The sequence below is a fragment of the Emys orbicularis genome, chromosome 8 (assembly GCF_028017835.1).
Source record: "Emys orbicularis isolate rEmyOrb1 chromosome 8, rEmyOrb1.hap1, whole genome shotgun sequence".
NCBI classification, from domain to species: Eukaryota; Metazoa; Chordata; order Testudines; family Emydidae; genus Emys; species Emys orbicularis.
Genome location: NC_088690.1, coordinates 113164458 through 113177981, shown reverse-complemented (window position 1 = coordinate 113177981; position 13524 = coordinate 113164458). Strand labels below are relative to the sequence as shown.

Sequence of the window (13524 nt, the reverse complement as noted above, 5' to 3'; positions counted from 1 at the left end):
CATTTTGGGGGAAATGTAATCACAATATTTGGGGGGGAAATTAGACACGTGTTTGCTTCCTGGGACAGGGAGGAGTAGTAGGGGGTGAAGAAGTGGGGGAGCGGGGGAGAGGGATTTTGGCCTGCAGCGAGGGGAGGGAGATTCTGGGGCAGGGGATAAATGGGGATGGAGGGTAAGGGAGGCAAAAGGGGTTGGGGGCTCAGGTGGGGGAGCCATGGCACCCCACAGCTCTGCCAATGCACCCTGGCTCCCTGCACCACCAGCTCTGCCAGTGCACTCTGTGACCCAAGAACCCCTGTGCCAACTGGCAAGGGGCACTAAGGGGATGCCGAGCGGTTACAGGAATCTCCTGAGTCTGACATGTGCACCCTAGTTCAAAGAACGTCGGGCGAGATCTCAAACGAAAGCCGGGGTCAATATTATGGCGAAATGGATGGATGGTTGTGTGAGGAGTTACATAAATATACTGAAAATACGTCCTTAAAGTCTGTGTCTAAGGAACGGTCCCAGCAAAGGGGAAAACCAGATTTTCGGTCAGACAGGACTTGGCGAACAGGAGCGCAAAGGGGAGGTTTGTGAGGGAGTTCTCCAGGTGAAGGAGGACCAACTACAGATAGGGGAAGGGGGGGTTGTCTGCTAATTTATTTGTCTATTTGTTTGCCATTTGCTTGCTCGCTTGACGATTATTGTGTGGGCTGTTTTGGGGGCAGTGAAGGAGTAAACAACACTTCCTTAGTCACTTTCTCCGCACCAGTCATGATTTTATAGGCTTCTATCACATCCCCTCCACCCCCATCATCTTTTCCAAGCTGAACAGTCCCAGTCTTTTTAATCTCTCAACATATAGAAGCTGCTCCACACCCCTGATAATTTTTGTTGCCCTTCTCTGTACCTTTCCCAATTCTAATATATATTTTTTGAGATGGGGTGCCCAGAATTGCATACAGTATGCAAGGTGTGGTGGGCACACCAGGGATTTATATAGTGATATTATGATATTTTCTGATCCCTTTCTTAACATTGTTAGCCTTTTTGACTGCTAGGAAGAGAAATCCTACTGAAGAAAATCATAGAATATCAGGGTTGGAAAGGACCTCAGGAGGTCATCTAGTCCAACCCCCTGCTCAAAGCAGGACCAATCCCCAACTAAATCATCCCAGCCAGGGCTTTGTCAAGCCGGGCCTTAAAAACCTCTAAGGAAGGAGATTCCATCACTTCCCTAGGTAACCCATTCCAGTGCTTCACAACCCTCCTAGTGAAATAGTTTTTCCTAATATCCAACCTAAACTTCCCCCACTGCAACTTGAGACCATTGTTCCTTGTTCTGTCATCTGCCACCACTGAGAACAGCCAAGCTCCATCCTCTTTGGAACCCCCTTTCACGTAGTTGAAAGCAGCTATTAAATCCTCCCTCATTCTTCTCTTCTGCAGACTAAACAATCCCAGTTCCCTGAGCCTCTCCTCATAAGTCATGTGCTCCAGCCCCCTAATAATTTTTGTTGCCCTCTGCTGGACTCTTTCCAATTTTTCCACATCCTTCTTGTAGTGTGGGGCCCAAAACTGGACACAGTACTCCAGATGAAGCCTCACCAATGCCGAATAGAGGGGAATGATCACGTCCCTCCATCTGCTGGCAATGCCCCTACTTATACAGCCCAAAATGCCATTAGCCTATTGGCAACAAGAGCACACTGTTGACTCATATCCAGCTTCTCGTCCACTGTGACCCCTAGGTCCTTTTCTGCAGAACTGCTACCCAGCCATTCGGTCCCTAGTCTGTAGCAGTGCATGGGATTCTTCCGTCCTAAGTGCAGGACTCTGCACTTGTCCTTATTGAACCTCATCAGGTTTCTTTTGAAAGAAGCATAAATTCTGGCAAGTCAAGTGTAAAAGTATAATTAGTCAGGCCAAAAAAGAATTTGAAGAGCAACTAGCAAAAGATAAACAGAAGAAAAAAAATGTAAGTCCATCCATCAGAAGTAGGAAGCCTGCCGAACAATCAGTGGGGCCACGGGACAACTGAGGAGCTCAAGGAGCACTAGAGGAGACAAGGCCATTGTAGATAAGCTAAATTAATTATTTACATCGGTCTTCATGACTGAGGATGTGAGGGAGATTCCCAAACCGGAGCCATTCCTTTTAGGTGACAAATCTGAGGAACGATCCCAGATTGAGGCGTCAATAGAGGTGGTTTTGGAATAAATTGATAAATTTAATAGTAGTAAGTCATCAGGACCGATGGTATCACCCAAGAGTTCCGAAGAAACTCAAATATGAAATTGCAGAACTACTAACTGTGGTATGTAACCTATAGCTTAAATCAGCCTCTGTACTAGATGACAGGAGGATAATTAATGTAACAGATTTTTTTAACAAGACTCCAGAGGTGATCCTGGCAATGACAGGCCGGTACACCTAACTTCAGTACTAGGCAAATTGGTTGAAATTATAGTAAAGAACAGAATTATCAGATACATGGATGAACATGACTCTTGGTGAAGAGTCAACAGGGCTTTATATAAAGGGAAATCATGCCTTGTCAATTCTTTGAGGGGGGATCAACAAACATGTGGACAAGAGTGATCCAGTTGAACTAGTGTATTTAGATTTTCAGAAAGCCTTTGACAAGGTCCCTCACCAAAGGCAATTAAGCAAATTAAGCAGTCTCATAGACATTAAAGACGGAAGGGAACATCATGATCATCTAGTCTGACTTCCTGCACATTGCACACCACAGAATCTCAGCCACCCAGTCCTGTAATAGACCCATAACCTCCGGCTGAGTTACTGAAGTCCTCAACTCATGATTTAAAGACTTCAAGTTACAGAGAATCCACCATTTACACTATTTCAAAGCTGCAAGTGATCCGTGGCCCATGCTGCAGAGGAAGGTGAAAACCCCCCAGGGTCTCTGCCAATCTGACCTGGGGGGAAATTCCTTCCCGACTCCAAATATGGCAACCAGTTAGACCCGGAGCATGTGAGCAAGACCCACCAGCCAGACACCTGGGAAAGAATTCTCTGTAATAACTCAAAGCCCTCCCCATCTAGTGTCCCATCACCAACTATTGGAGATATTTGCTGCTAGCAGTCGCAGGTAGGCCACATGCCACTGTAGGCAGTCTCATCACACCATCCCCTTCATAAACTTATCAAAGTCAGTCTGGAAGCCAGTTAGGTTTTTTTCTCCACTGCTCCTCTTGGGAGGCTGTTCCAGAACTTCACTCCTCTGATGGTTAGAAACCTTCACCTAATTTCAAGCCTAAACTTGTTGATGACCAGTTTATATCCATTTGTTCTTGTGTCCACATTGGTGCTTACTTTAAATAACTCCTCACCCTCCCTGGTATTTATCCCTCTGATGTATTTACAGACAGCAATCATACCTCCCCCCAGCCTTCATTCGGTTAGGCTAAACAAGCCAAGCTCTCTGAGTCTCCTCTCAGAAGGCAGGTTTTCCATTCCTCACACCATCCTAGTAGCCCTTCTCTGCACCTGTTCCCGTTTGCATTCATCTTTCTTATGAGGTCTCACCAGTGCCTTGCATAATGGTACTAACACTTCCCTGTCTCTACTTTAAATACCTCGCCTGATGCATCCTAGGACTTCAATTTGCCTTTTTCATGGCCGTATCACATTGGCAGCTCATAGTCTTCCTGTGATCAGCCAATACACCCAGATCTTTCTCCTCCTCTGTCGCTTCCAGCTGATACGCCCCCATCTTATAGCAAAAATTCTTGTTGTTAGTCCCTAAGTACATGGCCTTTCACTTTGCACTATTAAATATCATCCCCATTTCTATTATTCCAGTTTTCAAGGTCGTCCAGATCTTCTTGTATGGTATTCCGGTCCTCCTCCGTACTGGCAATACCTCCCAACTGGCTGTCATCCTCCATTTTATTAGCACACTCCCACTTTTTGTGCCAACATCATTAATGAAAATATTAAATAAGATTGGTCCCAAGACTGATCCCTGAGGAGCTCCTCTAGTAACCTCCCTCCAGCCTGACAGTTCACCTCTCCGTATGCCCATTATAGTCTCCCCTTTAACCAGTTCCTTATCCACCTTTCAATTCTCACATTAATCCCCATTTTCTCCAATTTAACTAATAATTTCCCATGTGGAACTGATCAAATGCCTTACTGAAATCCAGGTAGTTTAAATCTACTGCATTTCCTTGACCTAAAAAAAATCAGTTGTCTTCTCAAAGAAAGATCAGATTGGTCTGGCATAATCTACCTTTTGTAAAACCATGTTGTATTTTATCCCAGTTACTGTTTACCGCTATGTCCTTAACTATTTTCTCTTTCACTTGAGGTCAAACTAACAGGCCTGTAGTTTCCCGGATCACTTTTCTTCCCTTTCTTAAAAATAGGAACTATATTAGCAATTTTCCAGTCATGGCGTACGACCCCAACGTTTACAGATTCATGAAAAATCCTTGCTATTGGGCTTGCAATTTCCATGTGCCAGTTCCTTTCATATTCTTGGATGGAGATTATCTAGGCCCCCCCATTTGGTCCCATTAAGCTGTTTGAGTTTGATTTCCACCTCGAATTTGGTAATTTCTATTTCCACATCCTCATTTCCATTTAGCCACCCTGACACTACCCCAAGCCCCTTAGTAACCTTACTAAAACCTGTCTAAAACGGATGGACCCCTTCTGGCATAGCAAGGAGTCCAACAAATTGTCAGCCCTCACCAGGGTCTTCAGCCCCATCCCTGGGCCCTTTAAATCCTGCCCTTCACTCAGGCTTCTAAGCAAGCCTTGTCCCCTCCTTGGTGCCTAGGCCACTTTCCCAGTGGCCAATGGGGGAGATCTGGGCTCTCCCACTACTCTGGGTCCCAACCCAGGGACCCTACACACAACAGCCACATACAACTGCCTTCAGTTTGGTGCTGTTATTCCCTGGGATTTCTCCCACATAGCGCCTCTCTCTTCACCCTGGCCTCGGGACGGAAGTTCTCAAATCATCTTTGTCCTCGCGGAATGCAAGTACCAATAGAATCCGTCTTCTGGTTCTCTTCTTGAGCTCCTGTGACCAGCACCTTTTATCTCTGATTGGCTGCTTCCATGCAGCCTCTCTAGGCAGCCCTGGAGGACCCACTTTCACCACTCCTTTCCTGGGGCTGGGTGTGGTAGGACCATGGGAACTTCAGCAGGGGGCCTCAAAGGCCCAGGTTCACTCTAACACAGTCCCCTAAGGGCCAGTCAGAAGCAGAGGGGCAGGAGGGCAAGTAGTGGCGCACCAACCGGGACACACATCTGGAAGAACCACAGTTACTGCACAAAGTGAATAACCTCCTCCTCTTCTTCGAGTAGGAGGTGCTCCACTTCAGGTGGCTTCCAAGCAGTTACCCCGGATGGATGAGGGAGCTTCGAAACAGAGACCAGAACTGCAGATATATTGCAAAGCCAAGTGCCGCATCAGATCTGAGGGCATGGATCAGGGCCTAATGTGTCTGAAACATATGTACTGAAGCCCATGTAGCAGCCCTATATATTTCAGATACCTGTACGTTCTTCTGTAGTGCCAGAGATGTTGCCTACAATCTGGTCGAATGTGCTATCACCATTTGGTGAATGACATTATGATGCTGGCAAGCCAGGTGCCAGCTCAGGCCAGAACCCCAGGCCAATTCACTTGTGTGTTAGAACAGATCAAAGTGTGTGTTCAAATGTTTAAACTTCATGAAAACTTGTGGAATGTTACTTGTATTTCACTTATCTGTTCCTGTTGTAATGCAACAGCAAACATTTACATGGTGTATACCCTGTAACTAAATAACCCATCAAAGATACCTTGTGAAATGCTAATGAAGGACCTAAGGACTTTAACAGAAAATGCTAATTTCAAAGCAAGTGGCCGTTATGTATAGTGGCTGGGGTCAAAAGACTAAGGGCACATTTTCACTGGCAACGTTAAACCATAGCTCTGCCAGTCCACCCCTAATCCCTGCACCTTCAGCTCTGGCAATGCACCCCAATCATCCTGCACCCCCACCCTCCTACATCCCCCACTCTGCCAGTGGACCCCAACCTGCCTGCACTCCACAGCTCTGCCAGTGCCTCCAACCCTGTACCTGAACCCCTCTGAAATCCACAGCTTTGCTAATGCACCCAAACCCCCCATGCCCTCAAAATCTTTGGGGGAAAATTAGCCATATGAACGCTCTCTGGGAGGGGAGTGGTACTCGGGGCAGATGAGTGGGGAATAGTGGGAGAGGGATTTGGGTCTGCATCAAGAGGAGGAGAGAAGGGGAGATGGGTGGTGAGAAGGGGAGGGAGGTTGGGCAGTGGGAAACGGGCCTCAGGGAAGAGCAGGGGCAGGGGCACCTTCAGCCCCACATCTCCCTCTCCCTATGTTTGCCTAAATCTGTCAGTCTCTTGCCCCTGTATGGGGGTCTGAGCCCCTCTCGCTGCCCTCCCATGTGTGTGCCAGGATCTGGGGGGCCCAGGCTGGGCCCTTCTACAGGGAGTTGGATCCTCCCCGTCCTACACTCTTCATGTGAGCTGGATTCTGGGGGTGCTGGCCCTTCTGGGAGGGTCTGAGGCCCCCTCGGTGCTCCCCATGTGAACCAGGGTCTGGGGATGTCCTGTCCCTCTGGGTGGGGAGCTGAGAACAGGCAAACTTCATGCATATCACAGACTCGACACTGCTCAAATAGGGGGATGGGAGCCCGCACTGAGGCAATGTCTACACTAGCACTTTCGTCAGTAAAATTTTGTCAGTCGGGGGGACGGAGACACACACACACACACTCCTGACATAAGTTTCACCAACAAAAGTGCCGGTGTGGACAGCACTGTCAGCGGGAGACGCTCTCCCACCGACATAGCTAGCACCGCTCATTGGGGGTGGTTTAATGGTGCTGACAGGAGAGCTCTCTCCTGCCGGCTTAGAGCGGCTACACGGGACAGAGAGCTGCAGCCCTAGAGCTGTGCCACTGTAAGGTCTGTGCTGTAGACATAGCCTGAGACAAAGGGAGCCATTCACATGTCTCAGAGCTGTCTCCAGGCTGTCCCGTTCCCCGGGGGGGGGGGGGGGGGGGGTTGGGGTTCTCATTCAACTGAGACCATCCCATTGAGATGAAGGGGCCACTTCACACCTCACAGAGCCTCCTGTTCTGCAGATGGGGCTGTAGAGGTCAATGCTTCTAAGTGCTCTAAAATCCGCATGCTTGCACGGATTTTCTTGAAATTCACTTTCCCTTGAGTGAACCACATTTGGATCCATTTAAGCCAGGGGTTACAGAGACACAAGCCCAGAAAAAGACAGTCGTTTTTCAAAAAGTTTCTAGGTGGGTTTTTTTGTGTGTGGAGCTAGAGATCAAACTGTTGCTGTGGTGCCAGGTCAAAATGGTCTCAGTCGGTCAACGTTTACCCCAGGCAGTGCCTGGCACCTACTACGTCTTTGGGGGTCCCAAAAGACTGGCATTTAAGAACATGTTCTCTTCGCATGCACAGAGGTGCGGCCCAGAAGGATTACAATAAAGAAAAAAGCATGAGGGTTTCTACGTAGCCACTTTGTTCTAGCCTGTGTAGCTTGAGGGAGATGCCATTGCCCCATGGACAGCCTGTGGAAAGGCGGGGGGAGAGGAGGGGGAAAGAGATGGAAAGAAACCAATTAAGCCTGTCAGGTTAGTTTAAAGTACAGGCTACCAGCAGCAAATTAAGTAAACTGAGAGAAAGAAGAAGGAAAAGAAGAAAAGGATATAGTTAGCTTTGAACTAAGAGTAGGCTTTCCGGGTTGAAACAGTTGGGAACCCTTCCCCTCAGGTTCTCATCCTGGCTTTGGGAGAAGAGTGGGGGTTGTTACCTGCTTCTGCAAACCCGGCCATTTTTTACTTTGGAACTTTTTTTTTTTTCCCCTCCACTTTTCCAGGACCAAGTCCCAGCTCCTGTCTCTAAAGGTGGTCTGTTAACTCTGCTTCTGATTTTAAACCCTGTTGTGCCAAGTTATTTTTAACCACCCCCTAACTACTTTACAACCCTTCAGCATCCCTTGCTGAAACAGCACCAAACTTGAAAGATTACTGGCAGCTTCCCATAATGCTGCCCTTACTTCAAACCTCTCACAAGCAGACTGAAGTGCCTCCTTTCCCTGGAAGGCATTTAGTCCCAATGGGCAGGGACCTTCTTCCACTACCCATATACCAAAGGAGGGTGGGCTCCTCAGCCACCCCCCATCCCTCTGGGTCCCCTAACACTTCCTCCATTTCCTTTTTAATCTCATCCCAGGCTGACCCCTGCACCTGGTATGGGCCCTGGTTCTTCCTTATCCATGTATTCAAAAAATCCTTTACCCTGGCTTGCCAGAACCCGCAACTACCATCACGAGAGTTCGCTATACCCCCTCCAAGCAGCTGCGCAGACTGTTGGGGAGGGGGACTTACAGGCTGCCACTCACCTATCCGATGCGATGCATCCGAGTCAACGGCACCAAGATGTTAGGGGACTTATTCCTTTATCCTCTCACTTCCCTGGTCCTTCTCGCATGAACAGAGAGCAACAATACCCGAAGTCCAAAGGCGCAAACAATTTAATGTTTATTGGGGTAAACTTCCAGCAAGCATAATTCCAGTTTCCTTCCTTAGTGTCCCCCTTTCCAGCTCTAACACCACAGAGCCTTGCCTGTGTCCCTGTTCCCATTCCCCCCTTTAGCAAAACATAATTCCAATTCCCCCACCCCCATTCCCCGTTCCCATTCCCCCCTTACTTCCTAATTAACTGCAGACTATATAGTAAAACTTGAGTTCTGCTTAGCTATACCTTAACCAATCATTTTACTAAAATTTAACTAACCAATCCTAACATACTGTAACATGGTTATTTAACCAATTATATCCCACCACCTTAATTGGTTTACACCCAACAAAATTAATTATACAGCAAACAAAAACAATCACAGAACCACACAAAAATTATACAAACAATAAAAAAGTAAAAACTACAGTAATAAAACAATACAAAAATAAAAATTTTACATCCCAGCTATTAATAAGTAAGTTCTTGCCAAACAAAATGCTATCAAACTAAGTTTCCTTTTACATCTTCTAGGCTCTTCCCTTTCTCTAAAGGTAATAAAAATATCAGAACAAAATTGTATTCCTAACAGCCCAATAGCCTTTAATATTTTCCCCTTTTTCCCTTTAACAGTGTGGGAAGGAATCCCGTGGGGGAGTGTGACTGGGCTGTAAAAGGAGGGGAAGAGCTTGTACATTTCAGCAATTGTGTGGTTGTCAGAGAAAAGGGGTGTGTGTGAACGGGGCGTACTGCAGCACCGCTGGAAAAGGGCAGAGCTAAGGTTGCCTGGGTTGTTCAGGGAAGTGGTGTTACTATGCTGACAGAAGAACACCTGTTGGCATACGCTGCATCTACACTAGGGCTCTGCTGGCACGACTGTATCAGTAAAGCCTGTGAAGCGTAGAGAAGGCCTTACACTGGCTGCTGCAGACAAGGATTAGCGGTACTCTCTCAAAGCGCTGCTACTATGAGGAAAACTAGTCTCGTTCATAAGCCACCAACCATTCTTTGCCAACCCCCTGCGTGGTTATGGACTGGGGAAAGGTCACAGCACATACCATTCTCTCAGCCTTCCTAACAGCCAACCTTTGTCCGATACCATGGAAGGCAGAATAGCTTCCATGTGCGTATTCTTCACAACATGACACGTTTACTCAGCACCACCACTACACGGGTGATCTCACAGCATTCTCTGTGCTCCACTATAGACAACGAATCTTCGGCCCCTTGGTCTGAGAGAGGCAGAACCCATGTCTTTCAGGGCATGCTGCAAAGCCTATGCATTTCCCCAGGGGTGAGGTTACAGGCGGGTAGGTGAGCGGTGGGGAAAGGCTAGGCTGGGGTTAGGCTTCACTGTGGACATCGCTCTAATTTGTAACTTATCATCAACACACCTGTCCCTGCAGCTAGAGTTCTCCTACCCAACGCAGCTCTCAGCCAATGTCCATGGAGGCCTCCCCTGCTCGCCCTCCTTTCTGCCTCCCTTGCTCATGAACACCTCCATGCGCTATCTGTAAGGCTACGATTTAGTCAAGGGTATTTTTAGTAAAAGTCATGGGCCGGTCACGGGCAATAAACAAAAATTCACAGCCCCGTGACCTGTCCATGACTTATACTATAAATACCCCTGACTAAACCGGGGGTGGGGGGGGATGTCAGTGGCACCAGCTGCCGGGGGCCACTGGAACATCGGCTGCTCCAGCCACCTTGGGGACCACCAGCAGCGGCTGCTCCAGCCGCCCCGGAGCCGCTGCTCGGCGGTACTGGTGCCAGCTGCCCAGAGCAGAGACTGGTGTGGCTGGCCCTGGGGCCGCCCAAGCGGCTAGCTGCAGAGCTGCTCCAGCAATGGCAGGCCCCGGGGACAGCTACTTGGGCAGCCCTGGAGTCAGCCACACTGGCCTCTGCAGAAGTCACAGAGGTCGTGGAAAATCACGGAATCCATGACCTCCGCACCCTCCATGACTGACACGAAGCCCTAGTTATCTGCAAGGGCCCTCCAGCCTCTTTGCCAAGCCCCCTCCCTCACTTTGTTCCAGTCCCTCCTACCATTTCACCTTAACAAAATGAGGGGTTCACGTTCACGTTATAAAAGGATCACCAAATCATCAGGACATGGATGCCCCTCAAGCAACCTCGAGACCTTCGCACTCACGTCTCTCCCTTTGCCGGTTTGTGACTGTTTCCTGTGTCATTGATAATTTACATGGCACCGCCTTGGGGTGGGGATTACACCTTTGTTTTTGTGAAACAGCAACACACTGCTGGGTGCTCAGAAACTATGCAACAACAAACAGAGGATTCAATGACTTACTTAAGATGTCACCATTTTGAGATGGGATCGTCACCTGGTCACCAGTGTATTATACACCTGTTCAGCCTATCTACAGATGCCCAGTGGGGCAGCAGCTGCCTGTCTGTTTTGTGCCGTGGCATGCACGGATGGGAATCAGGAAATAACGACTAATATAAAAAGGGCAAGTGGCAGAGTAAACCGACATGAACAGTAAACACACAGCAAAATTAGTGGAAAGTAAACTCAAATTCTAGAATTCTTGCGGTTATAATAATTGATGGTGGTTTTGTAACACTGGCTGCTGGATCAGACTTCTGCCCCACAACGCAGTTTGGTGGATCAGGTCGTTTCAAGGGCGGACAAAATAATTAAGATTTTATTTTCACTGCCACCAAATAACCTTTATTTGAAGGTGTTTTAATTTACAGTTGCTCCCTGGATGAAGACGACAGTTGTGTTGGACCCTATTTGCCCCCTCAGTCCCCTGGTTTATTACTACTCTTATTTCAAATAAAGCTGTCTGCACAAGGTGGGGGAGAAAACAGACCATTTTATTTAGAGTCTAACGCTAGAAATGGGCTAAATACACATATAGAAAAATAGAAAAGGAAAACTGAATCAGGCTTGAAACAGAAGGTACTGTAAAATCTTTACATACAGGAATTAAAAATCTAGTATTGTACTGAACTGTAAGTGATAAACACAGCAAAACCATAGGGGTTCCTCTGCCCTTGTCTCTGCATTAGCACTGGAGATGCTATCCCTTGTCAAAGTTGTAGTTATCCATTCCCAGGGAAGGGCCCCTGAGCCTTTGATCTAAGCATTCGGCCATCCACTCCACACACTAACCACATCAGAGTTCCCCATCCAGGCTACCGTAAAGCTCTGTTTTGCTCTGAAAAGTGACTATGTAAAATTGGCCTCGTGGAGGTTCCATGTTCATTGTGTCTCAAGGACTCTCTATTAAATTTGCTCAGATTAATGCTGCTTTCCTAATGGCCAAAACTGCAAGACTCCTAGATTCCAAGGCCAGAAGGCACAATTGTGTGGACCTCCAGTAGAACAGAGACCAGAGAACTTACGCAAAATAATTCCTAGAAAAAACATCCAGACTTGATTTTAAAGTGCTAGCGATGGAGAATCCACCATAACCCTTGGGAAATTGTTCCAATGGGGGATTACGCTCATAGTCAAAAATTTGCCCCTTATTTCCAGTCTGAATTTGTCTAGCTTCAGCTTCCAGCCATTGGATCATGTTATCCCTCTCTCTGCTAGACTGAAGAGCCCATTATTAAATTCCTGTTCCCTATGTAGATACTTCTAGACTGTAAACAACTCATCCCTTAACCTTCTCTTTGTTAAGATCAATAAATTGAGCTCCTTGAGTCTGTCACTATAAGGTATGTCTTCTAATTGTTTACTCATTCTTGTGGCTCTCCTCTGAACCCTCTCCAATTTATCAACATCCTTCTTGACACCCGTACTAGACACAGTAGTAAAACAGTGGTCTCACCAGTTCCAAATACGAAAATAAAATAACCTCTCTACTCCTATTCGAGATTCCCGTTTATGCATCCCAGGATCGCATTAGCCCTTTTGGCCACAGTGTCGCACTGGGAGCTCATGTTCAGCTATTTATCCACCATGGCCCCCAGATCCTTGTCAGTCACTGCTTCCCAGGAGAGAGTCTCTCATATGTAAGACTGATCTACGTTCTTTGTTCCTAGATACACATTTCTAACCATATTAAAATGTCTATTGTTTGCCTGCACCCAGCTTACCAAGCGATCTAGATCGCTCTGTATTAGTGACCTGTCCTCTTCATTATTTTCCACTCCCCCAATTTGTGTGTCATCTGCAAACTTTATTGGTGATGATTTTGTTTTCTTCCAGGTCATTAATACAAATGTTAAATAGCGTAGGGACAAAAACTGATCCTTGCAGGATGCCGCTAGAAACACACCCATTCACTGATAATTCCCCATTTACAATTACATTTTGAGACCTATCAGTTAGCCAGCTTTTAAGCCAATTGGCACCTCTGCAAATTAAGCATTGACAGACAATAAAGAACCCCTACTGAGCAGAGCTGTACGTTCATTTTATATTTTTCTAGTTCTTTAATCAAAATGTCATATGGTACCAAATCCAATGCCTTACAGCTCACTCTGGGATCTGAAAGCCAAGCTGGGTTCTTTCTGGTTCATGCATCACCAATGGAAATCTGAGTCTGCAGACAAAACTCTACCTCAGCTACACCTGAGCAACTCCACGAAATTTCCTCAGTGTTGTCAAACTTTTCAGAACTATTGAATGATGGGAGCCCCTGCAGACCTCATGAGCTCCTCTACATTCCATCCCTCTGCAGATACCTCCCTCCTGCTTCCCAGACCACCTCACCTGAGCTGAAGCGTCCGTCTACCCTCTCTTCCAGATCTAATTCAGCCCCCGCCTCCCACGTGGTTCTCTCCTTCCTGCTCCTCGCCTCACGGACAATATGAATGTCAACACAGCAACATCCATTCCAAAATAGCCTGTGGGTTAGGAACTCCACAAGCTTTTAATTAACCCCTTGTAATAGTTAATTAACTCCCACCCTAAAACACAGTTGGGGTATCAGTCCTTGTTGAGACCAACAGAACAAAGCAAATGTGGTCGCTAGGCTCAACTGTGTGAGAGAAAATGAGCCAAAAACAAACTGT

General features: G+C 47.1%; 1 protein-coding gene across 1 annotated transcript in view; it reads right to left on the bottom strand.

The window, feature by feature from the left end:
• The window catches only part of NSD1 (nuclear receptor binding SET domain protein 1), a 77264-nt gene that overhangs the window by 46262 nt on the left and 17478 nt on the right, over positions 1-13524 (bottom strand). The gene's annotated exons all lie outside the window — the stretch shown is intronic.